Genomic DNA, 25,297 nt, shown 5'->3' with positions numbered 1-25,297 from the left:
GTCAATGAATTGTCGATAATTCTCTTCCCTTACAGGTGCTGCTCGACCTGCTGAGTGGTCCAGCAGGTGTTTGCTCTGTAAGATAGTTGGACTGGATGACCCCAAAGCTGGTCAGAATAGGAAGGTGTTAAAGGTGCTTTTAAGTGAAGAGCTAGTTACAGAGAAGTGTGGAGTTTTGAGGAGGGAATTTGAGTTGGGAGCCCTGACAGCTCGGGTACAGCCAGCAGCTTTGAGACAGACCAGAACACACCAGGTTATAGGGCCATGGGAGAATATAGGAGGGGATTTGAAAATGAGGATGGAAATGTTAAACTTAGTGTAGGTCTCTATTCGAACCCCGCCCCCCCCCAACTCCCATCAGGCAGAAGATACAAAAGCCTGTAAGCTCATTCTACCAGACTCGAGGAAATTTTGACTCTGCTGTTACAAGATTATTGAATGGTCTCCATGTTCCTGTGTCCTTACTTTTGAGGGTCTGTGGTTCCTGTTCTGTCTGCTGTGTTTTTGTTTCGTGGCTGCCTGGAAGATGAAGAATCTCAAGATTGTATATGGTATATATACTTCATACTTTGAACTTTTGAACATGGCTCCTGGCCTGGTGCAGGAGGGAGACCATCAACACTTACGTATTTATACCAATCCATCAACTAACCTCCACCCTCTCACTTATACGCTCGGGGCAATTTAGAGCAATCATTTAAGATTGCAGCATAAATTAAGTAATTTATGTGCACAGCTCAGCACACAGAAACCCAGCCACGTCATGGACTCTGTCTACACTTCTCACTGCCTCAGTAAAACAGCCAACAAAAACCGAGACCCCACCCACACTGAACATTCTCTCTTCCCACCCCCTCATCAGGCCGAAGATACAAAAGTCTGAAAGCACATACCACCAGGCTCAAGGATAACCTCGACCGCCACTGTTATAAGATTATTGAAAGGTCCCCTAGTACATTAAGATTGACTCTTGACCTCACAATCTATCTAATCATGGTCTTGTCTGTGTACACTGCACTTTCTCTGTAGTCGGTTAATTGGTCACATGGGTGTAGTTGAGCAGAGCGGGCTTGTTACCGTTCTCCATCTCCAAATAAACAGTCCAACTTGCAAGTACAAAGTCTTTGACTTTGGCTTTGATTTGACTACTGGCCTCTAGATTGACCCGATGACTCCGTCAGCGTCCTCTCGGCTCACTCTCTCTCTTCCTGCCTGCAAGAAACTCCTTAAAACTGAACTGATACTCTGGGCTACTGAATCCCCTGCAGTGATGACTGGCTTCGTGGCTGCAGACTCTTTTTGTGAACTTCAGCTGTTTTGCTTCTGTTGTTTGCACAATTTGTTTTTTTTTCTTCTGCGCATTGGGTGTATGGCCTTTTCTTAATGGGTTCTATTGGGTTTCTTTGTTCGGTGGCTGCTATTAAACACTCCTTGTATGATAAGCCTTTCAATTCTGGAATCATTTTCATAAACCCCCTTTGAACCCTCTCCAATGTCTGCACATCGTTTCCAAGATAAGGGGCCCAGAACTGCTCTCAATACTCCAAGTGAGGCCTCACCAGTGCCTTATAAAGCCTCAGCATTATATCCTTGCTTTTATATTCTAGTCCTCTTGAAATGAATGCTAATATTGCATTTGCCTTTCTCACCACCAACTCATTCTGCAAATTAAACTTTGAGGAATCCCAAATCCATTTGCACCTTGGATTTTTGAATTTTCTCCCTGTTTGTGAAAATAGTCTCTGCTTTTATTCCTTCTACAGAAGTACATGACCATGCACTTCCTGACACTGTATTCCATCAGCCTCTTCTTTGCTCATTCTCCAAACCTAAGTCCTTCTGCTTTCTCAACACTACCTGCCCCTCCACCTATCTTCGTATGATCTGCAAACATGGCCCCAAAGCCATCAATTGTGTCACCCAACTCATTGACATATAACGTAAAAAGAAGCAGTATCGACACCAACCCCTGCACAACACCAGTAGCTACTGGCAGTCAATCGGCAAAGCCTCCTTATATTCCCATTCTTTGCCCCCGCCAGTCAGCCAGTGTTCTATCCATGCTAGTATCTTCCCTGTAATACCGTGGGCTTTGTTTCAACCCTGAGGTAAAAAAATACTGTCTGTCTACTCTATCTATGCCTCTCATAACTTTATAAATCTATGTCTGATCTCCTCTCAGTGTCTGTCACTCCAGTGAAAACAACCCAGGTTTGTTCAAACTTTCATTATAGCACGTGCCTTCTAATCCAGGAAGCATTCAGGTAAACCTTTCTCCACCCTCTCCAAAGCCTCGACATCCTTCCTATAATGGGGTGACCAGAACTGTGTGCAATACTCCAGATGCAGCCTAACTGGAGTTTTATAAAGCTGCAACATAACTTCCTGACCTTTGAACTCAATGTCTCGACCAATAAAGCCACGCAAAAAAAAAATCGAAGTAAATTTATTGTCAAAGTACATATACGTCACCATGTACAACCCTGAGATTCATTTTCTTGTGGCCATTCATGGTAAATACAAGAAACACAATAGAATCAAAGAAAGACTGCACCCAACTGGACGGACAAGCAACCCATAGGCAAAAAAGAGAGCAAGCTGTGCAAATACAAACGAAAAAAATATGAACAAATTAGCAATAAATATTCAGAACATGAGATGAAGAGTCCTTGGAAGTGACAAGTTCTGATGTTAGATCACAATACCATAAGATGCGGAGCAGAATTAGGACCATCAAGTCTGCACCGGCTTCCAATCATGACAATCATTGCTCTCAATCTCATTCTCCCGCCTTCTCCCTGACCAATCAGGAGCCTGTCAACCTCTACTTCGAAAATACCCAATGACTTGGCCTCCACAGCCAACTGTGGCAGTGAATACCACAGATTCGTCACCCCGTAGCTAAAGAAATTCCTCCTCATCTCTGTTCTAAGTGGACATCCCTCTATTGTGAGGCTGTGCACTCTGACCCGAGACTCCCCACTGCAGGAAACGTCCACTCTGTCTAGAACTTTCAATATTCAATTGGATTCAATGAAATCCCCTCTCATTCTTCTAAACTCCAGTGAGTACAGGTTCAAAGCTATCAAACGTTAATGCTTTCGTTTTAGTGAACTTTCTCTGGGCCCTCTCCAATGACATCTTTTCTAAAACTGCTCAAATGCAGTCTGACCAATGCCTTATAAAGCCTCAGCATTCCACCCATGTCTTCACGGTTGAAGACACTTCCAGTGTTCACTACCCAAGCCTAAGTCGGGATATTGATACCGAAGATCAAAGCCTGAAGGTAGATCAGAGTTTGGAAATCGAAGCTCGATGGACGATGCTTGAGCCAGGTGTCTGGAGACTGGAGCCCTGTCTGTGTCTGTGTCTGTGTGTGTGAGTTTTGCTGTTGTTCTCCAAGGCATCGTGGGCATTGCTGTGGTGAGACTGGAATGTGTGGTGACACTTATGGGCTGCCACAAGCACATCCTTAAGTATGTTGGTTGATAAATCCAACGATGCATTTCACTGTATGTTTTGATGTACATGTGATGAATAAATGAGTCAGAATTTGATTTATATGGTTCCTGAGGATTGTGGGCATGCTATATTGGCGCTGGGATTTATGTTGACACTTGCGGGCTGCCTCCAGCACATCCTCAGGCGTGTTATTTGTTGACACAAATGACGCATTTCACTGAATGTTTCTACGGACGCCTGAACCGGGGGCGAAGCTTGATCTATCCGAGTGCCACGCCAGTTGGGAAAGGTCGAGTACAGGCTGGACGCGGCCTGAAGTATGTTGCTGCAGCGGGGCCCGGGTCTGAGTGTGGGGGGTGACCCAGTGCTTGGACAGTTTAAACACCGGGCCAGGTAGACTGGAAAGACAGGGCGTTGGGGCCGGAGACTTCACCGTGATTTGCCCTGCTATCTGATGAGCTGAGACCAAGGTTATGAACCTACTCTGGCCACTCCGAGATCCAGATCTAGGGACTCAATTTGATTCGGAATGCTCTGCTTGCTTTTATTGTTTGCACGATTTGTGTTTTTTTTCTCTTTTGCTGTGCATTGGGTGTTGTTTTTTTTAAACTGGGTTATTTCGCGTGTCTTGCTTTGTGGCTGCCTGTAAGCAGATGAATCTCAAGGTTGTAAAATTTATACCTACTTTGTACTTTGAACTGTGATTAATAAACTTGAATCTGAAGTGAGCAGGCGGCTGATTGGGATGTCCTGTTAAAGTAAGAAAGGAGAAGTCACCACAAGTGAGAGAAACAATTAGAACTGGGCTGTTAGTTCAAATGTTCGCCTCCTGACCCTGGAATACTTTCCTGATCATTAACACAACGAGGCTACAATGCCACACGGGATCAGACTTCAAAGAGCAGCAACAGCCTTGTTGATGACCCTGATTTCTTTCATGACTTTGTAGTGATGTAATGTATGATCTTAAGAGCACGCACAACTGTAACGTGACCCTGTTCTGATCGGTTTGGCCGAGGCATGGATGGAAAAGTAAGGAACTTTGTAGCAAGATCGGTTTACTACACATAATTGGCTTATCTTTAATCACAATGCACCATACTGCGAGTTGGGTTACAACAAAAGTCGTGGATACGGCCCAGTTCATCACGGGTAAATCCCTCCCCACCATCCAGGCCATGCTCTCTTCTCGCTGCTGCCATCAGGAAGAAGGTACAAGAGCCTCGGGGCTCACACCACCACGTTCAGGAACAGTTATTACCCTTCAACCATCAGGCTCTTGAACCAGAGGGATAATTTCACTCAGCCCAGCATGAATCTGATCCCACAACCTATGGAGTCACTTTCAAGGATTTTTCATCTCATGTTCTTGATATTTGTTGATTATTTATCATTATTTTTCTTGTTTTTTTTTGTTTCTTTGTATTTACTGTGAATACCCACAAGAAAATGACTCTCAGGGTTGTATATGGTGACAAACGTAGTTTGATAACAAAGTTACTTTGAACAGAGAGAGAGAGGGTTGGCTTCTCTCCCTCTCTACTATCCAGTTGCCTGTTGGTGTCACTGTCACTGTGCTTCTGCCTGAGTGACACCGAGTGGAGATGTCCTCTGATGCCCCACCCAGCAGAGTTCCCTTGCTAGTGCAGAGCAGTGGACACACACACTTCCCTCGCCACAGTTCATTACCTGTGGCTCTTCTGGGGTTGGATTAGACCATAAAACATAGGAGTATAATTAGGCCATTCAGCTCAAAGAGTCTGCCTTGCCGTTCCATCATGGCTGATCTATATATCCTCTGAATCCCATTCTCCTGCCTTCTCCCTGTAACCATTGTCATTCTTACTAATCAGGAACCTATCAACCACCACTTTAAATATACCCGATGACTTGGCTTCCATGGCAATGAATTCCACAGATTGACCACCCATTAGCTAAAGAAATTCCTCTTTGTGGCTATTCTAAATGGACATCCCTCTATTCTGAGGCTGTGCCCTCTGGTCCTAGACTCCCCCACTAAAGGAAGCATCCTCTCCACATCCACTCTATCTAAATATTTGATAGGTTTTGATGACATCTCTGGATTCTTCTAAACTCTAATGAGTACTGGCCCAGAGCCATCAATCGTTCCTCATACGTTAACCCTCTCATACCCGGGATCATTTTAGCGAGCTTTCTCTGGACCCCCTTCAATGCCAGCACATCTTGTCTCCGCTAAGGGACCGAAGCCTGCTCACAATACTCCAAATGTGGTCTGATCAAAGCCTTGTATTAGGTGAGAGCAGACCTCTCCTAAGGACCTCTGCCACCCAGGAGTTGCTGTTTTCTCATTGCTACCATCAGAGGAGAGGTACAGGAGCCTAGAGCCGCACATTCAGCGTTTTAAACATAGCTTCTTCCCCTCTGCCATCAGATTTCTGAACAGTCCTTGAAAGCTCCCTGTTGAAGCCCTTTACTTCTTTCACCAATCACCTCCCAGATTCTTACTTCCTCCCCCGTTCCCCACCCACCTTCCTCCTCACCTGGTTTCACCTATCACCTGCCAGCCTCTACTCCTCCCCCTCCCCCACCTTCTCCCCCCTTCCTTCCCAGTCCTGATGAAGGGTCTCAGCCCAATATGTTGACTGTTTATTCCCCTCCATAGATACCGCCTGACCTGCTGAGTTCCTCCATCATTTCGAGTGTTCTGGATTTCCAGTGTTTGTAGACTCTCTCTTGTCCTTGAAGATGTCCTCCATGGTGGGGAGGCTTCATCTGTGAGAGTCTGCAGCCCCTCGTAATCTCCCGAGTCTGCGGCCCCTCTCAATCTCTGGAACTGCTAGCGGTTTCAGACCTGACTGATTCACCTCTCTGCGGGGAGGTGACTTAATTCCGGACTGAACTCGCCCTCTCAACATAACTGTGTAAACTGGAAAATGGGATGTGTGCGTCCTATTGAGAATATTTTTTATCCATAAATACTCGTTAGGTTTCAGAGTCAGAATCAGGTTCAAAGCCACTGTCATAAGTCGTGAAATTTGATGTTTTGCGGCAGCAGTTCACTGGAATAAAAATCTATACATTACAATAAGAATATATAAAAATATGTGTGTGTGTAACATTAAATAAGTAGCGCAAAAAGAGGAAAAAGTACTGAGATGGTGTTCATAGATTCACTGATGGAGGAGGGGAAGAAACTGTTCATAAAGCTTTGAGAGGGGCTTTTCGGGCCCCTGTGCTTCCCTGATGATAGTGTTGAGAGGATTGCTGCCAGGTCCTGGGTAATTTAAGCTGAATCTCTTTTTAATTTTAAATGACAACACGCGTGAGCCTGTTTGTTCAGTTGAATCTCGCTGCCACTAATAACAGGGAGCAGTGTGTGACTGTGTGACTGCACACTGTCCGGGTACCGCTGACTGTCTCCAAATCTCTCTGCCCACGCCGGCGCTGCCAGCGTGTCCCTCCCAGCCATCGCCGGGACGCAGCCGAGGAGGCAGCAAGAATTCAGATGAGACCCGCAGTTCCCATCCCATCCCTTCCCCAACCCCCACCTCTTCCCCTCCCTCCCCCTTAACACTGCGGTAACTCCCAACGTCGCTCTCGGCTGCAAAATTAATAGTTTCACTACAATGCGAGACCCGCTGTTTATCGCGCTGGGGAAATAATGGGATTCACCTGAAATTTGCAGTGTGCGTGCGTGTGTGTGTGTGGGGGGGGGGGAAGACGGGGATGGGGGTGAGAGGGGTGGGGAGAGGGAGAGACGGGGATGGGGAGACACCGGGGAGAGGGAGAGTGTTCTTGTGTGTGTGGGGGGAGGGGAGGCGGGGATGGGGGTGAGAGGGGATGGGGAGAGACGAGGAGAGGGATGGGGAGAGAAGGGGAGAGGGAGAGACGGGGATGGGGAGACACCAGGGAGAGGGAGAGTGTTCTTGTGTGTGTGGGGGGAGGGGAGGCGGGGATGGGGGTGAGAGGGGATGGGGAGAGACGAGGAGAGGGATGGGGAGAGAAGGGGAGAGGGAGAGACGGGGATGGGGAGACACCAGGGAGAGGGAGAGTGTTCTTGTGTGTGTGGGGGGAGGGGAGGCGGGGATGGGGGTGAGAGGGGATGGGGAGAGACGAGGAGAGGGATGGGGAGAGAAGGGGAGAGGGAGAGACGGGGATGGGGAGACACCAGGGAGAGGGAGAGTGTTCTTGTGTGTGTGTGGGGAGGGGAGACGGGGATGGGGGTGAGAGGGGATGAGGAGAGACGAGGAGAGGGGTAGGGGAGAGGGAGAGACGGGGATGGGGAGACACCGGGGAGAGGGAGAGTGTTCTTGTGTGTGTGGGGGGAGGGGAGAGAAGGGGAGAGGGAGAGACGGGGATGGGGAGACACCAGGGAGAGGGAGAGTGTTCTTGTGTGTGTGTGGGGAGGGGAGACGGGGATGGGGGTGAGAGGGAATAGGGAGAGACGAGGAGAGAGGTAGGGGAGAGGGAGAGACGGGGATGGGGAGACACCGGGGAGAGGGAGAGTGTTCTTGTGTGTGTCTTCAGTGGGAATGTGTTTTCCGTAGCGATGCTTTCAGAGTAGCAGCGATCGGAGACGCTGGTGACTGACTGACCGCCCAGGTAAATGTGAAGAATCGCTTATCTGTGCTTCGGCCATCCAAGTGCCGTGACTGCTTTTAATTTGCGAGTCTTTGTGTTTCTGGAATCCCGGGTACGAGGGACTGAAGCGAATTACCAGAATGTGGTTTATTATCACTGACGTGTGTCGTGAAACGTGTCTTGCGGTAATGCAATAAGAATATAAGTTGCAATAAGAAATGTACATAAAAATTAAACTAAGTAGTGCAAAAAGAGAGGAAAAATAGTGAGGTGGTGTTCATGGGTTCATCGTCCATTCAGAGATCTGATGGTGGAAGGGAAGAAGCTGTTCCTGGAACGTTGAATGTGGGTCTCAGGCTCCTCTACTCCTCCCTGATGGTAGCAGTGAGAAGAGGGCACGTCCTGGGTGATGGGGTTGTCAATGATGGATGCCGCCTTTTTGAGGCGTCGCCTTTTGAAGGTGTTCTCGATGCTGGGGAGACTCGAGCTGGCTGAGTTGACAACTTTCTGCGAGAATTGTCGTTTCCTCTTTAAGCGCTGGATGTCGAGTCTGCGGGGCGGTTACGCTTGGTTAGTCTGCTCCGGAGCCTGTTAAATAATTGATTGGCGGTAGGGTGGGTATATTCCCGACGGAAGAGGAGGGTAGGGACCGGCTGTTGCTGCACGGAGCGGTGCCAGTGGGCTGGGCTGCGAAGGGTTAACGGCGGCGGTCTGCTGTCACAGACGGGCTGCCCTTTGCACAACCCTCCTCCGCCTTTTGTGGTCTGTTGCCGTTAGAGTGAGAGTGCAGGCGGGCACACACCACACCCGCGGCCCGGAGTGACCCCTGTGCTTCCCAAGTAACCGGGGAATAAATTAGTCCGGAGCCCAAAGTCCAGAATGCGGCTGTGAGGGGCGAGGAGGCGCGATGGATCGGCGGCACCCAGCCCAGGAACACGGTAAGCTGCCGGGCAGGGCGGGTGAGGGGCGGCAGCCCGGGGGTAGATATGGGCATGGGGAGGTTGGCTGAGGAGTAACGCTGATGACTTGTCACACCCTATGGACGTGGGAAAGTCGGGTCTCTGCCTGGCAGCGTCGCTCCGAGTGTCAGTTCTTGGTCTCGCTGCTTACGGGGGCTTTACGCCGGAGTGCAGGTGAGGTTGCTGGCCGGGAAGAGGAAACCCTGGTGAGACGGGATCTTTAGAAGACAGTAGTAAGGTTGAGCAACCCCTCCACCCGCTAACTCGCCCCTCCACAGCCCCAACTGTGGCGGTCGGGAAGGCTCAACATGGGTAGTCAAAATGTGTCTCCGCGCCAGCCTACCCTCCATCAAGGACATGAAGGATCCCACCCACCCTGCTCATGGACTGTTTGTCCCACTCCCATCAGGGAGGAGGCTATGTAGCATCCACACCAGGACCACCAGACTCAAAAACAGTTACTTTCCCCAAGCACTAAGGCTGATCAACACCTCCACCCGCCAACCCACCCCTCCACACCCCCAACCACCACTACTTTATCATTTCCTGTCAGTCACCTTATGTACAGACACTCCTCTGGGCAGCATCATTTTATTGATGTACAATCAATCTATGTATATATGTAATCTTATGGATTTATATTTATTGAGTTTTTATTATTGTCATGTTCTCTACCTTATTGCGTTTATTTTTGTGCTGCATCAGATCTGGAGAAACAATTATTTTGTCCTCTTTTACACTTGTGTACTAGAAACAACATTAAACAATCTTGAAACTTGAGCAACACACACAAAATGCTGGAGGAGTTCAGCAGACCAGACAGCACCCTGAATATCCCCAGTTGAATGTTATAATTGTTTCATTTCTGATGTCCTTGGCATGGTGGATTTCTGCTGCCTGGGACCTGGTGCATCACTGAGCTGCCTTGCTGTGCGTCACCGTGGAGGTCCTCACAGTTCCACTGGGCCTGGCACTCAGCTGATCGGCAGTGGGGTGCTTCTCCGAGGAGGGAGCGCCTCTCTGTGCACTCAGCTGATCGGCAGTGGGGTGCTTCTCCGAGGAGGGAGCGCCTCTCTGTGCCTCTGCTGCCTCCTTGTGGTGGGAGAGGATGTCGGGGTACGGTGGCTCCCAGGACGCTTGCATTTGTTTACAAAACTTTATTCACACAAAAAATACAAACGTCAGGGATTTACAAAACTGTTGATTTCAACTTAAAATACGGATACTACTATCTGCCAAACGCAATTCCCGCCCATCTCAGAAATGCCTCACTGTACCCATAGTAACTGTATGCTCCCTCTCTATGGACCCTTGGGTACGAATGTAACCCCAGAAGAGGGGCAGGCAGTCGGCTCAGGCAGGGCCTCGACTGTCCACCACCTGGACCTACGAATGGCCATCTTGGCCAGGAACAAGCTTACCAGTAAATCCTCTGAACGATTTCCAACCCCCCCGCCCCCCCCCCCCGTAATGGGTGTCCATACATCAGGAGTGGGGGCCTGAAGTACAATCAAAACCTGAGCAGCCCCTTCAGATATTCAGATAGGGACTGCAATCTCTCACATTCCATATAAATGTGGTTCACTGACTCCTCAGAATGGACAAGTGGACGGGGTGTCGGTGAACCGACATAAAAAGCTATTGTACAGCGTCGCCCTGAGCAACAGCTTCCACCCCAGGTCCCCCATGCTCAGCCAAAGGACCCCTCCATAAAGAGACTTCCACAGGCGACCTGCCCCAGGACGCCTTTTGAACGTTCAAAACCAAGTTGCTCTCAGTTTTAGTGAGGGTGTAGGCCGGATTGGGAGGGAGATTCCGTGCTGTAGAAAGGACCACTACACAGGGTCAGGCTCTTTTTACCCGTGCGTGAGTGACAGACTCCCAGTGGTACAGAACATAGATGGAAGAAATGCTTTGTCAAGCCAACCTGATTAGGGAACCGCATTGCCGAGCGCCTCCGCTCCATCTGCAAAAAGCAGAATTTCCTGGTGGGCAACCATTTTAGTTCCTATCCTCATTCCCGTTATGACACCATGGCCTCTTTGCTCTCGCGATAGAGAAGCAACACCTCATATTCCATCTAGCTGGCTTCCAACCTGATGGCATGAACATCGATATTTCCAATTTGCAGTAGTTTATCCCCCTCTGCCTTCCCTTTTCTTCAATTCCCACTCTGACCTCTTACCTCTTCCCACCTGCCTATCACCTTTTCCTGACCCCCTGATCCTTCCTGTTCTCCCATGTCCCCCTCTCCTTCCCTACCAGATTTCTTCTTGTCCAGCACTTCACCTTTTCCACCTCCCACCTCCCAGCTTCTTAACTTAGTCCTCCCCACCCACCTGGCTTCACCTATCACCTTCTAGCTTGTCCTCCTACCTTTTTATTCTGGTTTCTTCTCCCTTACTTTCCAGACTCGGTGAAGGGTCTCGGCCCAAAACATCAACTGTTTATTCCTCTCCATTGATGCTGCCTGACCTGCTGAGTTCTGCCAGTATTTTGTGTCTGTTGCTGTAGATTTCTAGCACCTGCAGAATCTGTTTGCTGTGGTACAGGTCTGTGTCTGAGTCCCTGATCTTTCTGTGTCAGGAGGTGTAGGGGTAATTGCAGACTCTCACAGTGCCTGTAGGCTCAGAGGGCATGATACATAGGGTAGCTGGTTCCAAGGCCTCTGTGGTATCTCTCCCTAACGACATGGGGAGGAAATAATCCAGCCTGTTCCCCAGCAAGGGGCGTCAAGGTGGTGTGAGCGGTTAGTGTAAACCCACCTTCAAATCCTGCTGCTGTTTGTAAGGAGTTAGTATGTTCTTCTCCGTGACCGTGTGGGTTTCCTCCGGGTGCTCCGGTTTCCTCCCACAGACGTATGGGTTAGTGGGTTAATTGGTCGCATGGTGTAACTGGGCGGTGCGGCTCGTTGTCCTAGTAGGGCCTGTTCCATGCTGTATGTCTAAATAAATAAAGATAAAATAAATTTGCTGTTCGAGAGGCTTTTAGACAGGCACATGAACATGCAGGTAACAGAGGATACGTGTGCAGGCAGAAGAGATTTAGTTTAATTTGGTGTCATGGCCAGCACAGATATTGTGGGCCAAATGGCCTCTTCCTGTGTTGTACTGTTCTATGTTCCTTGTTTTCCTCTATTCCTCACTCTGACCTTTTACTTCTCACCTGCCCATCACCTCCCCCTTGTACCCCTCTTCCATTCCTTTCTCCTCTGGTCCACTCTCCTCTTCTATCAGATTTCCTCTTCTCCGTCCCTTGACCTTTCAAACCCACCTGTTTTCACCAGTCACCTTCTACCTTGCCTCCTTCCCCTCCCACCACCCTTTCATTCTGATGTCTTCCCCCTTCCTTCTCAGTCCTGAAGGGTCTCTGCTTGAAACATTGGCTATCTATTCATTTCCATTGAGCTCCTCCAGCATTTTGTGTGTGGCTCTGGGTTTTGAACATATGCAGATGTTCTCATGTCTATGTTCCCAAGTTGTGTTGGGATATTCCTGCTTTTTTGTCAGGATGAAACACCATATATTCTGGGTGATAAATTAAGTTGGTGTATTATTGTCACGAGTGGTTAGAGTAACATTATTACAGTGCCAACATCTCTAGTTCAATTCCTGCCCTGCTGGTGAGTTTGTACACTCTCCCGGTGACAGCGAGCTTTCTCTGGGTGCTACAGTTTCCTCTCGGTGATGAGACCTTGGTGGGGGCAGGGTATTCGTTAGTCTCACAGCCTGAGGGAAGAAGCTGTTAACCTAGTCTGGGAGTCCTAGTCCTGATGCTTTACCGGCTGACACCCCACCCACACCACCCCTGCCGTCCTCCCTGTCTGTACCTGGAGCTGTGGGTGGGCCACAGGGTAGGGTCAGTTCTCCACTAGCCCACTCTGCCTGCCCCACCACCCCATCCATACACTCACCCACCTCACTGTCAAACTGTGGGCTGGCACGGGGGGTGAACGGTTAGTTAACGCTTTACAGGTGCTCTGGCTTCCTTCCACATTCCAAAGATGTACAGGTTAATAGGTTAATTGTCGATCGAGTTAGAGAGCACTACAGCACAGAGGTAGCCCATCTAGTCCATGCCAAACTATTACTTTGCCTAGTCCTATCTGGAGTATAGTCCTCCGCCCCCCCCCCCCATCCAAACTTCTCCGAAATATTGCATTCGAACCTGCAGGTCACACGGGCATAATTGCTGGGTGTGGCCGCATTCAAGGTTCAAGATTGTTTAACGTCATTTCCGGTACACAAGTGTAAATGAGAACAGAATAATTGTTACTCCAGATCCAATGCAGCACAAAAAAACATGCACAATAAGATAAAGGACACAATAAATATAAATACATAAGATAGTTCATATATATACATTGATTGTAAGGTGACTCTGACAGGAAATGATAAAGTAGTGGTGTTTGGGGGTGTGGAGGGGAGGGTTAGTGTGTGGAGGTGTTACTGCTTGGGGAAAGTAACTGTTTTTTTAGTCTGGTGGTCTTGGTGTGGATGCTATGTATCCTCCTCCCTGATGGGAGTGGGACAAACAGTCCATGAGCCGGGTGGGTGGGATCCTTCATGATGTCCCTGGCCCTTTTCCAGCACATTTCTGCAGGCTTGTCCTTGATGGCAGGTAGGCTGGCACTGGCGATGCGCTGGGCAGTTTTGACTACCTGTTGCTGACCCTTCCTGTCTGCTACAGTGCAGTTTCTGTACCGAGCAGTGATGCTGCTTGTTAGGATGCTCCCTACTACACATCTATAGAATGCCGTGAGCATAGATGTGTGAAGTCAGCTCCCCTCAGCCTCCTGGAGAGTAGTGGTAGAAATTAGAACATAATCCACAAGCTCAGAGCCAGCCTGTGGAGGTGCTTCACTTGCTCAATTTTGCACCTTGACCTTGGGTACAGGTTCTCCGCTGGCTGTGGGTGGACTTGTGCTGATGGTGGCGGGTGTGGTGGGCCATCTGTATGATATCTGTAGAGAAATGCCACCCGATGCCAAGGCCACACGCTGCCGTGAGATGCCAAACTGCACTGGTATTTTATTCACTTGTTTAGGGAGTCAGCATGGAAAATGCCCATCCAGTCTAACGAGCTGCAATGCCCAGCAACCCACCGATTCAATACTAACCCAATCACAGGACAATTTACAATGACCAATTAACCTACTAACTGGTACATCTTTGGACTGGGGGAGGAAATCGGAACTCCCGGAGGAAACGCACAATGCTCACAGGGAGAACGTACAAGCTTCTTTTTGGTGGTGTTGGATTTGAACTCTAAACTCTGGAATGCCCTGAGCTGTAATAATGTGCTGTAGTGCTCTCTAACTCGATCATAAATTAACCTACTAACCATGGCATTATGCTGTGTCTGTGCTGTTGGGATTGAATGCAGATCCTTCTCACAACTTATTCAACCACTGACGGTTGTGAAAGTGGGTGCAGGCATGCCAGTGGTGGCTTGGGGGGGCGGGGGGAGGTGGTTAGACAGACACAGGGAAGAAGGGTCAACGATCCTGTGCAGGCAGATGGATCTAATTTAGCATCATGTTTGATCTTGGAAATGAAAGAGTTAACACATGAGGAGTGTTTGATGTCTCTGGGCCTGTAATCATTGGAGTTTAGAAGATTGAGAAGGGATCTCATTAAAACCTATGAAATATTGAAAAGCCTAGATAGGGTGAATGTGGAGAGGATGTTTCCTATAACAGGGGGAGTCTAGGACCAGAACAGAGGAGTGTCCATTTAAAACAGAGTTGAGCAGGAATTTCTTTAGCCAAAGGATGGTGAATCTGTGGAATCCATTGCCACAGACAGCTATGGAGGCCAAGTCATTGGATATATTTAAAGCAGACATTGATAGGTTTTTGATTAGGATATCAAACGCTACAGGGAGAAGGCAGGAAAATGAGATTCAGAGGGATAGTAAATCAGCCATGATAGAATGGAAGAGCAGGCTTGATGGGCCAAATGGCCTAATTCTCCAGTCTCCAATCTAGGTCTTACAATTTCACCAGCCTACCCACCTGTCCGTCATCAAGGGCATACATACAGAAAGATGGCAGAAAAGGGCCAGTGACATCATGATGGATCCCACCCACTCTTAGAATTTCAGTAGATTTGTTAACTAACACCAGTGTTAAAAGGTTGTTGAGGGGAATTGTGAACTCAGTTGAATGTTAGTGCTCTCGTCATGGGGAAAGACTGCAGTGAATGAGGTTTGCTTTGATCCTGGAGAGATTGTGCAGACAGTGAAATAACCAAAGGATGTAGGAGCGGAATTCGGCCATTCAGCCCATCGAGTGTGCTCTGCTGTTCCATTGTGGTTGATCTATTTTCCCTCTCAACCCTGTTCTCCTGCCTTCTCCTCGTAGCGCTGGCTGCTTACTGATGCACAAAGTGCAATGTGCTGGCAAGTCAAAAAGCCAAGGGAATCCCGTCTTTTATCTCGTTGTAACTGCGAGTGAAATCTGATTTCTGCTCCCTCTGGAATCCTTGCATGCACCCCATCCAGTCCTGGTATGGTGCCACTTGGCACTGGTGTCGAATTTTTATCAGAATCAGGTTTAATATCACTGACGTGTCATAATATTTGTGGCAGCAGTACATTGTAGTACATACATAATCATAGAAATGTAAACATGAATTACAGTAAGTATATGTATTGTATAAAATAGTTAAATTGTGCAAAAATAGAAATAGTGAAGTAGTGTTCATGGGTTCATTGTCCATTCAGAAATCGGATGGTGGAGGGGAAGAAGCTGTTCCTAAACTGTTGAGTGTGTGTCTTCAGGCTCCTGTACCTCCTTCCTGATGTAACAATGAGAAGAGGGCATGTCCTGGGTGATGGGGGCCCTAAGGATAGATGCCGCCTTTTCGAGATGTCGGTCCTTGAAGATGTTCTGGATACTATGGAGATTAGTGCCCATAATAGAGCTGACTGAGTTTATAACTTTCTGCAGCTTATTTTGATCCTGTGCTGTAGCCACCCCTGACCCTCGCCAGTCGGTGATACAGTAGTTAGAATGCTCTCCACAGTACATCTGTAGAAATTTGCAAGTGTCTTTGGTGATGTACCAGTTCTCAAACGCCTAATGAAATATAGCTGCTGTCGTGCCTTCTTTTTAACTGCATGGAAATGTTGGGCCCAGGATAGATCCTCAGAGATCTTGACATCAAGAAATGTGAAACTGCTCACTCTTTCCACTTCTGATCCCTCTATGAGGATTGGTGTGTGTTCCCTCGTCTTACTCTTCCTCAAGGGTAATATCACTGACTTAAGTCATGAAATTTGTTGTTTTGGGCAATAAAAATATACTATAAATTACAATAAGAAATACTTATTTTTAGATTAAATAAGTAGCTGAAAATGAGAGCAAAAATAATGAGGTAGCGTTCGCGGACTGTTCGGAAATCTGGCGGTGGTGGGGAAGAAGCTGTTCCTGAACCTTCTGCAGCTTTTTCCGATCCTGTGCAGTGGCCCCTCCACAGCAGACAGTGATGCAGCCAATTAGAATGTTGTGTGTCATGAAATTTGTTGTTTTGTGGCAGCAGTACATTGCATTACATTAAAAAAATATAAGTTATGAAAGGAAATATAAAAAAGTAGTGCAAGAAGAGAGCAAAATAGTGGAGTGGTGTTGGAACAGAAATTCGAAGGCAGTGGGGGTGAGGTTCCTGCATCTCCTTTATGTTGGGAGCAATGGGAAGAGGGCATGGGGGTCCTTAATGGTTGCGGCCGCCCTGAGGCTTCGCTTTGTGAAGGTGTGCTTAGTGTTGGTGAGGCTAGAGCCCGTGATGGAGCTGGCTGAGTTGACAAGTCAGAACAAGAGACCAGGAGTGAGTAAGGTAGGCTTCCAGCAGCACGCTGAGGGAGGAGGAGAAACCTGGTCTTTCCCGTGAGGCGCTTTCACCTCGGTGAGGGGATTGTGGGTTCAAATGCTTCTGCAGAGACATGAATGTAACAGTGCAGCGTGGCACTCAGTACAGTGCTGAAGGGCTGATAGACCATAGGCTATAGGAACAGAATTGGGCCATTCAGCCCATCCAGTCTGCCCCACCGTTCCATTACCCCTCTCAACCCCCTTCTCCCCGTAACCTTTGATGTCCTGACTAATCAGGAACCTGCCAATCTCCACTTTAAATATACACAATGACTTGACCTCCACAGCCATCTGTGGCAATGAAATTCCAGATTCACCGCCCTCTGGCTAAAGAAATTCCTCCTCATCTGTCCTAAATGGACGTCCCTTTCTGACGCTGTGCACTCTGGTCCTAGACGCTTCCCCTATAGGAAACATTCTGTCCACCTCCACTCTATCTAGGCCTTTCAATACTTGGTAGGTTTCAAAAAGATCCCCTTTCATTCTTCTAAACTCCAGTGAGGATGGACCTGGAGCCTTCAAGCACTCATCACATATTAATCATTTTCACCTCCTGTTCAACAGACCACAGGTATACACAGGCGCAGTGTGTTTTGTTGAATGAGATGTGAGACCTAAACCCCATCTCCTCTTTCATTTGGAGGAAGAACAGGGAGATTGTCCCTGTGTTTCGGGGCCGAAGCTGATTGATGAACCAATCTGATTGTTAAGACAGTGGCATCTTGCTGTGCACAAATTGCCCTGTTATCTGTCGACGCTTTGGGCCAAGACCCTTCGTCAGGATAGCTTCTTGTGAAGAGCCTCATTCCTCTCCATGGATGCTGCCTGACTTGCTGAGTTCCTCCAGCATTTTGAGTGTGTTGCCCTGGATTTCTAGCATCTGTAGAATCTTTTTCTGTCTTTGATTTGTTGGCCTGTTAACTGTACTTTACAGTGGCCACACCTCAGTCTCGTCAGTGGCTGTAGCCTAGTTTGGGATGCTGTTCTACAAAAGCAACGCCCAATCAGTCTTTTCCCCCACTGCGACAGATATATCTTGCTCTGCTCAGCCAACCTCACCAGGCTGGATATGGCAGTCCTCACAGTTTGGAATCCATCATTGGGCGCTGACCGTGGAGTCTGCCAAAAGCTCCTGTACTGCGTTGTAGTGCCCTATGTAACATTGGAAGTGTGGGGTCTGCTGAACCACAGACCAGGGGCTAGTGTTAACCTGAGGTCTGCTCTGCTTCTGCCTCCATCTCTCTGCTGTGACTTTCTGCAGTTCGATGTGGGCTTTGTGAAGGCTATGACTGCTGGCTTGTTAGTTCCTTTGAACAAGGTGTCAGATCACACATAGTCCGAAACAGAGGTGCCTTTGTGGTGCTGGTCAGTGCAATTAACTCAATCTGACCGTAGAATTTGATAGTTGAAGTAACCAACTCTCTACCCCAGCAGAGGCGGTAAGTATAAACACGCTGTTATTATCAACAGTCGTCTCCTCCCCCTAACCGCTGAGTTTTTAATAGCCTCCTGTTGCTCCTGTTGCCTTAATCCAGCAGCCATACTATTTCTAAAAGGTAAGCATCAGGGCTGTCGAATTCTTCTAAGGTGTTTTTAATAATAATAACTTATTTATAGAGCATTTTTCATACAGATGACGTAGTTCAAAGTGCTTTACAATGGGGAAAAAAGTACAAAGATGAAAATACAAGACACAAAAATGTTAGTTAAAAGCAAGGGTAAATAAATTGCTTTTGAACTGGCATTTATTACATTTAATATTAATAGTATAATAATATTAATATTAATAGTAGAAATAATTTTTTTGAAGTATTAATAATAATAAAAGTATTAATCATGCATTTGTATAGGAAGAGGCCCAGTTATATGGCTGATCCTTTACGTTTGTGCAGCAAATTGAAAACAAAGGCCGCAGGCCTCATTGGCAGTTGCCTAGCAACGCCGCTATCATTGGTCATGGCATATATTGCTCCGGATCTGGCTGTGATTATAGGGAAACCTTGTGGATATAAGGAAGCTGGCTGTAGGATCAGTCCACTGGCACTGGACCGAACTGGGGGAGGGTAGGAGCAGTGATGTCGGAGAGTTGTAGAGTATAGAAACAGGCCGTTTGGCCCTCCATCTATACATTTCCTCATGTGTACCAATTCCACTTGCATCAACCAGGTTTGAATGTCATGGAATTTGTTGTTTTATGGCAGCAACATACAAAACTACAAGTTAAAGTGAATAGTGCACAGAGGGAGCAGCGAACTCATGCATCGTTCAGAAATTTGATGGTGGAGGGGAAGAGGCTGAGTATGCATCTTCAGGCTCCTTCCTGTACCTGCTCTCTGATGGTAGTAATGAGACAAGAGTATGTCCCAGATGGTGATGCTTCCCAAAGATGCATGCCACCTTCTTGCAATGCCACCCTGTGGAGATGTCCTGGATGGTGGGGTGGGTTATGCCTGTTATGGAGTTGACAGAGTCCTACAACTCTCTGCAGCTTTTTCCTATCCTGTACCAGAGGTGATGCAGTAGTTACAATGCTCTCCGTGGCACATCTGTAGAAGTTTGGTAGTCTTTGGTGATAAGTTGCTAATGAAGCAGAGCAGTGGTGTGCTGCCTTCATGGTTGCATCACAAAGCAGAGAATGGCACCAGAGAAGGCAGGCTGTATCTGTGCACTGACACTGATAATGATCCATCTGTGGTGTCGGACACCATAAGAACACTACTCTTCATTGGAATTGTGCCTTGGGACCTCAGTAACCCCAAGTTCAAGTTCAGTTTATTGTTATTCAACCGTACAAATGTATACTGCCAAGCAAAACAACATTCCTCCAGACCAAGGTGTACAACGCAGTTCTGTGTTTGTAAACACGAGGAATTCTGCAGATGCTGGAAATTCAAGCAACACACATCAAAGTTGCTGGTGACCGAGGTGAAGGGTCTCGGCCCGAAACGTCAACTGTACCTCTTCCTAGAGATGCTGCCTGGCCTGCTGCGTTCACCAGCAACTTTGATGTGTGTTGTCTGTGTTTGTCAATGTGGAGTTGAGAGCACCTTTCTAAATCTGGCAAGAGCAAAGGATGTTGGGAATGGTAAGGATGAAGTGTCTCAGGAGGGTGTTGGACAGGTGGCAGGGAAGGAGAGTTGAGGCAGAGGATGGCGAGGGTGCAGACACACCCAGCCCTGAGACACCAGGCAAGGTCATTTGATCCCAAGTAATTGGTTTATTGATCATTACAGAATGTCTCTCTGGTGCTTCCCTCTCCCTCCCCTCTCTCTTCCCCTTTTCCCAACCATGATTCCCCTCTCCCTGCCCCCTTCCCACTCTCAGTCCACAACAGAGACCAATATCAGAATCAGGTTTATCATCACTCACATACAAAATGAATTTTGTTTTTTTTTGTGGCAGCAGTACAGTGTAATACATAAAATTACTACAGTACTGTGCAAAAGTCTTAGGCACCCTGGCTATATATAAGTGCCTGAGAGTTTTGCACAGCACCGTATCTCACACACACAGCACAAAGTATTATTACCACAAGTAGATTAACAAATAATGAGGTGCATTAATGACACAGGTTGAAAAGTAGACAGTATAACACTACTGTTGTTTCATATGCGATGAGACCTGGGTGCTGGCAGGGAGTTCAGTGAAGAAGCCGTTTCTATCCTGACAGTCCTTGTTCGAATGTTGTGGTACCTTTTGCCTGATGGTAGGGGGTCAAAGAGGTTGTTGGACGGGTCGGAGGGATCATTGACAACGCTAAGGGCCCTATGTACACAGGTGGCATGGTACTGTAGGGGTTGAACAATGCGTTACAGTACAGGCAACACAGGTTCAATCCCTGCCTTCGTCTGAAACGAGTTTGAATGCGTAGGTTTCCTCCGGGTTCTCTGGTTTCCTCCCACAGCCCGAGGACCTTCCGTTTGATGGGTTAATTGGTCGTTGTAAGTTGTCTGTGATGAGGCTGGGGTTGAATTGGGAGTTGCTGGGTGTTGCGGCTCGAAGGGCCGATGCTGTGCTGTACCTCAATAATAAACAAAACCCACGTAACAAGCTCCTTACAGACAGTGGCGAGAATTGAGCCCCAGTCGCTGGTTTTGTAAACTTCCACTAACAACTTTGCTATCATGCCACCCTAAACCTCATGAACCCTAATCGCTGGGGCTGAAAAGAGTTGCACTAACCACCAGACTACCCCGTCCTCCACCCCCTTTTCCCCCCTCCCGCCCCCCACCCGGAGCAGAAGCTCCTCAGCCTCGTCCAGTGAACCTCCTGTTCCCCCCTCCCCACTTGCCGCTCCCTGTGGCTGGATGTGGGTTGGTGGTAATCTTCTACACAGGTGTTTGTCCAACCCCACCACTGCCTGTCAGACACTGATAGCAGCTCTCAAGCGTTGCCTGTCTCCTGCGATTGTCAGATAAGCTTTCAGGCTCTGCCAGTTTCCTTATCGGACCAGCGATCCTGTCAGCGGGTCCCGGTTCACCACTAGCTTGTCTCTGTTCTCGGTGTGTCTGCTCACTTAAGGCAGGATAGGGATCTGCAGCTGGCATTATGTTGCTGCTGTTATCGTCAGGTTTAACGTCACTGGCACATATCATGAAATTAGTTGTCTTTGGGGCACAGGTACATTGCAATGCATAGTAAAAAAAACCTATAAATGACGATAACATGTGTATAAAATATTAAATAAGTTGGCAAGAAGACAACGGAAAAAAGAAAACCGTAGTGAGGTAGTGTTCATGGATTCACTGTCCATTTGGAAATCTGATGGCAGAGGGGAAGAAGCTATTTCTGAGAAATTGAGTCTGTGTCTTCAGGCTCCTGTACCTCCTCCCGGATGGTAGCAGTGAGAAGAGGACATGTCCTGGGTGATGGGGGACCTGAATGATGGATGCTGCCTTCTTGAGGCATTATGCAAATACTTCCTGCAAGTGCCTGCTTCTCGTTAGGAGCTTGTTCACTGGTACCCGTGGGGTGGGGCAGCATCTCTGGCTGGGGCAGGGGCAATTCCCCTCACCCCCACCCCCCACACTCCATATTTCAGAAACAGCTTCTGTTGGGTTCTGATATTTTTAATCCTAGGCTCTGTCGGGAGTGAAAGAAGAGGCAAAAAAAGTCTTGTTGCTTCATGATCGTTTTATAGAACAGAGAAAATGTAAAATAGACAGTGACAGGAGCCGAGGCTAGTGTGTGAAACGAGGGAGAAGAAAAAAGAAGATGGCGCCGCTGCGTAGTCAGCTCTTGTTATACGCAGAGATAACAAATATTCCATTCAAATTCACAGATAAGAATTAACCAATCAGGAAGCCCCTGTGCAAATAACGTGGTACCAGAGAAGCTTCCAGAGCTTTCCAGAATCGTACAAATGTAACCATTAGTGAACAGTTGCATATACATTCTGTGACCACTAGGAAACATACTAAACAGTTAGATGTAAGTAAGTGGTTACATAATAAAATTCTAACTTTGTTGAGCTGCTAAGGAAATGACAATTATACAGTTAGATCCAATGTGTCTAAATACGGACAAACAACTAGTGTGCAAAGGAAGGCAAACTGCAAGTAATAAATAAATAAATGAATAAATAATACTGAGAACATGAGTGGTAGAGACATTGAAAGTGTCCATAGGTTATGGAGTCAGTTCAGTATTGAGGTGAGTGAAGCTATCCCCTCTGGTTCAGAAGCCTGCTGATTGAAGGGTAATAACTGTTCCTGAACTTAGTGGCATGGATCCTAAGGCTTCTGTACCTCCTTCCCGGTGGTAGTAGTGAGAAGAGACCATGGTGGGTTCCTTGATGATGGATGCTGATTCATTGTGTTTCTAGTGAGCTTCGAAACAAAGCATTGCTTTCTCTTGCCTCAGTAGATAATGCTGTTCTGGTCCGAGGGGCAGGAGACTCCTTCCGGGAGGCCTGCTCAATCTTGCTGTCAGACAGCAGATAGGAGCTTAATAATCAGAACTACTAACTGATGGCCTTTGGAGCCAAAGAGACAGCTGATGCTGGAATCTGGAGCAGTAGACATTCCACTGAAGGAGTTTGCCTGGTCAGACAGCACCCGTGATGCGAAGCGCAAGGTTAGTACTCATTTCAAGAGGACTGGAATATAAAGGCAAAGATGTGATGCAGAGGCTTTGGTCAGATGGCCCTTAGGGTATTGTGAGCAGCTTTGGGCTCCTTATCTCAGAAAGGATGTCCTGGCATCTTGGAAAGGGGTTCAGCCCGAAAACTGACTGTCTGTTTCCTGCTCGACTGGAAATGCCAACTGTCCATTCCCCTCCACAGATGTCGTCCGACTCCCTGAGTTTCGTCAGCACTTTGTGTGTTGCCTCTGACCGCTTGTGGTGGGATCTCGCACATTAGAAAGTGGCTGTTTGGTCCTGTGGTGTGATGTTAGATGAGGAGGTGGTCCTGACTCTGAGGCACACCACACTGTGATCTCTATAAGACGTACTCGCTGAGGTCAGGGGCTGAGGTTCACAGGATTGTCCAAAGTTCAATGCCGGGGGTGCAACGAATTCTAAAAACACTCCAACTTCATGTTCTGTGGAGAGAGAAACAGTTTACGTTTCACACCAACAACCAGAATGATCTGATGGAGGGTCATTAACCTGAAACAGTACCTCTGTTTCATTCTGCGCAGAAGCTGTCTGACCTGCTGAGTCTTTCCAGTATTCCTAGCTTTTATTTTCAGATTCCTAATGTCTGTAGATTGCGATGTCTCACAGCTGAGATCACAGAGGGTTTGTAGAGCTGCAAAGGGTGTCATAGAACTCTGCCTGGACGGTCCCAAGCCCGGCTGTGAAAGGAGGAGGTTTGGGCAAGGGGAAAGCAACCCCATCCTGTAAAAACCCAGAGCTACAGAAGCTGCAAAGGCTTCATCCTTTGAAGAGGAAAGATCTTTGCCTGGAAGACGGATGAAGTCATGTGGAGAAAGTGGAAGCCACAGGACTGATCAACTTTGTACAGGCTCAGAACTGAAGACTCTGACGAGCTGCTGTTGGGGCCTTGTGCCCCAGTGGGGGTGGTGGGCTGAAGAAGAAGAAGAAGAAGAAGAAGAAGAGGAAGAGGAAGAAGGTATCAAAGGCAACTAACAGTATACCGAAGGAACTCAGCAGCAGGTCAAGCAGCATCTCAGGTGGGAAGGAGATGATCAGTATTGTCAAAACCCTGCCTCTGGACAGAGAGTAGAGGGGTGACGGCCAGTATACTTAACGGACTATGGAAACAAGTCCTCGCACGGGATTACAATCACAGGCCTCAATTTCTTTCACCAGCTGAGCTCCCACTGCAGATTGTGTGCTGGGCAGATGCAGATTTTTGTCACACATACCTGAAAATGTACAGTAAAATGTGCTATTTTATGTTAGTGACCAACACAGTCCAAGAATGTGTTGCCACACTTCTGGTGCCAACAGAGCATGCCCATAACTGACTAACCCTAACCGGTAGGTTGGACTGTGGGAGGAAACCAGAGCACCTGGAGGAAATACACTTGGTCATGGGCAGAACATGCAAACTCCTTACAGACAGCAATAGGAATTGAACCTGGGTTGTTTACATTGTAAAGTGTTGTACTAATTGTGGCACTGTCATGTTATGCTATGAGGCATCTTACTGGCTCCTACCAGCCCCAGCAAAACTATTTCTCACCATCTGAAGTAGAGCTGTAGATGTTGTCTGCATGGATTTTAGTGAGGTGTTTGACAAGGTCCCTTGAGGGAGGCTCATCCCTTGTTAGGACTATGGAAGATCCGAGGTAGCGGTGAGAATTTCAGAGCATAAAATGCAGAAACAGGCCATTTCAGCCCATCTAGGCATTACCAACCTGGTTTTCTGCTTAGAAGCATCGACCTTCACCTGGACCATAGTCCTCGGACCTCTCTCATCCATGCACCTATCCAAACTTCTCTTGAATGTTTCATCAAACCCACATTCACCACTTCTGCACTCCCACTTTCTCATTAACCCCTGTTCTCATTTCCCTCAGTCCTCAGCATGATAGGACAATGCGGCAGTGGTCACCACTCGGTGTTCAGTCCTCTCCGCTGTCTGTAAGGAGTTTGTACGTTGTTCCTGTGAATGCACGGGTTCTTCCGGGTGCTCCGGTTTCCTCCCACAGTCCAAGGACGTACAGATTAGGGTTAGCAAGTAGTGGTATGCTGCGATGGCGCTGGCAACAGATGACATTTTGCAGTCTGTCCCAAGCACAATCCTCGGTCTGTGTTGCCCAGTGATGCATTCGGCACATTTCACTGGCCGTTTCAATGTTTTGATGTACATGTGACAAATAAAGCTGAGCTTTAATCTAATCAAATTTTCTTCAAATACTCAATCTTAAACCACAGGATCCCAGTGGAAGTGGTCGAAATGTCAACCTATCTGTGAGGGCTGTGTTGGTGAGATCAACCATGGATGTGTCCCAGTTGTCTACGTATACAC

The 25,297-nt window shown here is 47.7% G+C and overlaps 1 protein-coding gene across 13 annotated transcripts in view; it reads left to right on the top strand.

The window, feature by feature from the left end:
* LOC134337922 (polyhomeotic-like protein 2) overlaps positions 1–25,297 on the top strand; it is a 308,667-nt gene that overhangs the window by 105,120 nt on the left and 178,250 nt on the right. The window contains exon 1 of one of the 13 annotated variants that reach the window (XM_063033312.1): positions 7,948–8,046. The exons of 11 other annotated variants lie outside the window; for them this stretch is intronic. The gene's annotated coding sequence lies outside the window, so the exon portion shown is untranslated. Of the gene's footprint in view, positions 1–7,947; positions 8,047–8,102; positions 8,964–25,297 lie in introns of those variants that run through there. One more of the 13 variants, XM_063033311.1, reaches the window with a different exon arrangement.

This window comes from Mobula hypostoma, chromosome 25, assembly GCF_963921235.1.
Source record: "Mobula hypostoma chromosome 25, sMobHyp1.1, whole genome shotgun sequence".
In the NCBI taxonomy this organism is placed as follows: domain Eukaryota; kingdom Metazoa; phylum Chordata; class Chondrichthyes; order Myliobatiformes; family Myliobatidae; genus Mobula; species Mobula hypostoma.
The sequence above is the reverse complement of the archived record's forward strand: the minus strand, read 5'-3'. Positions and strand labels throughout refer to the sequence as shown.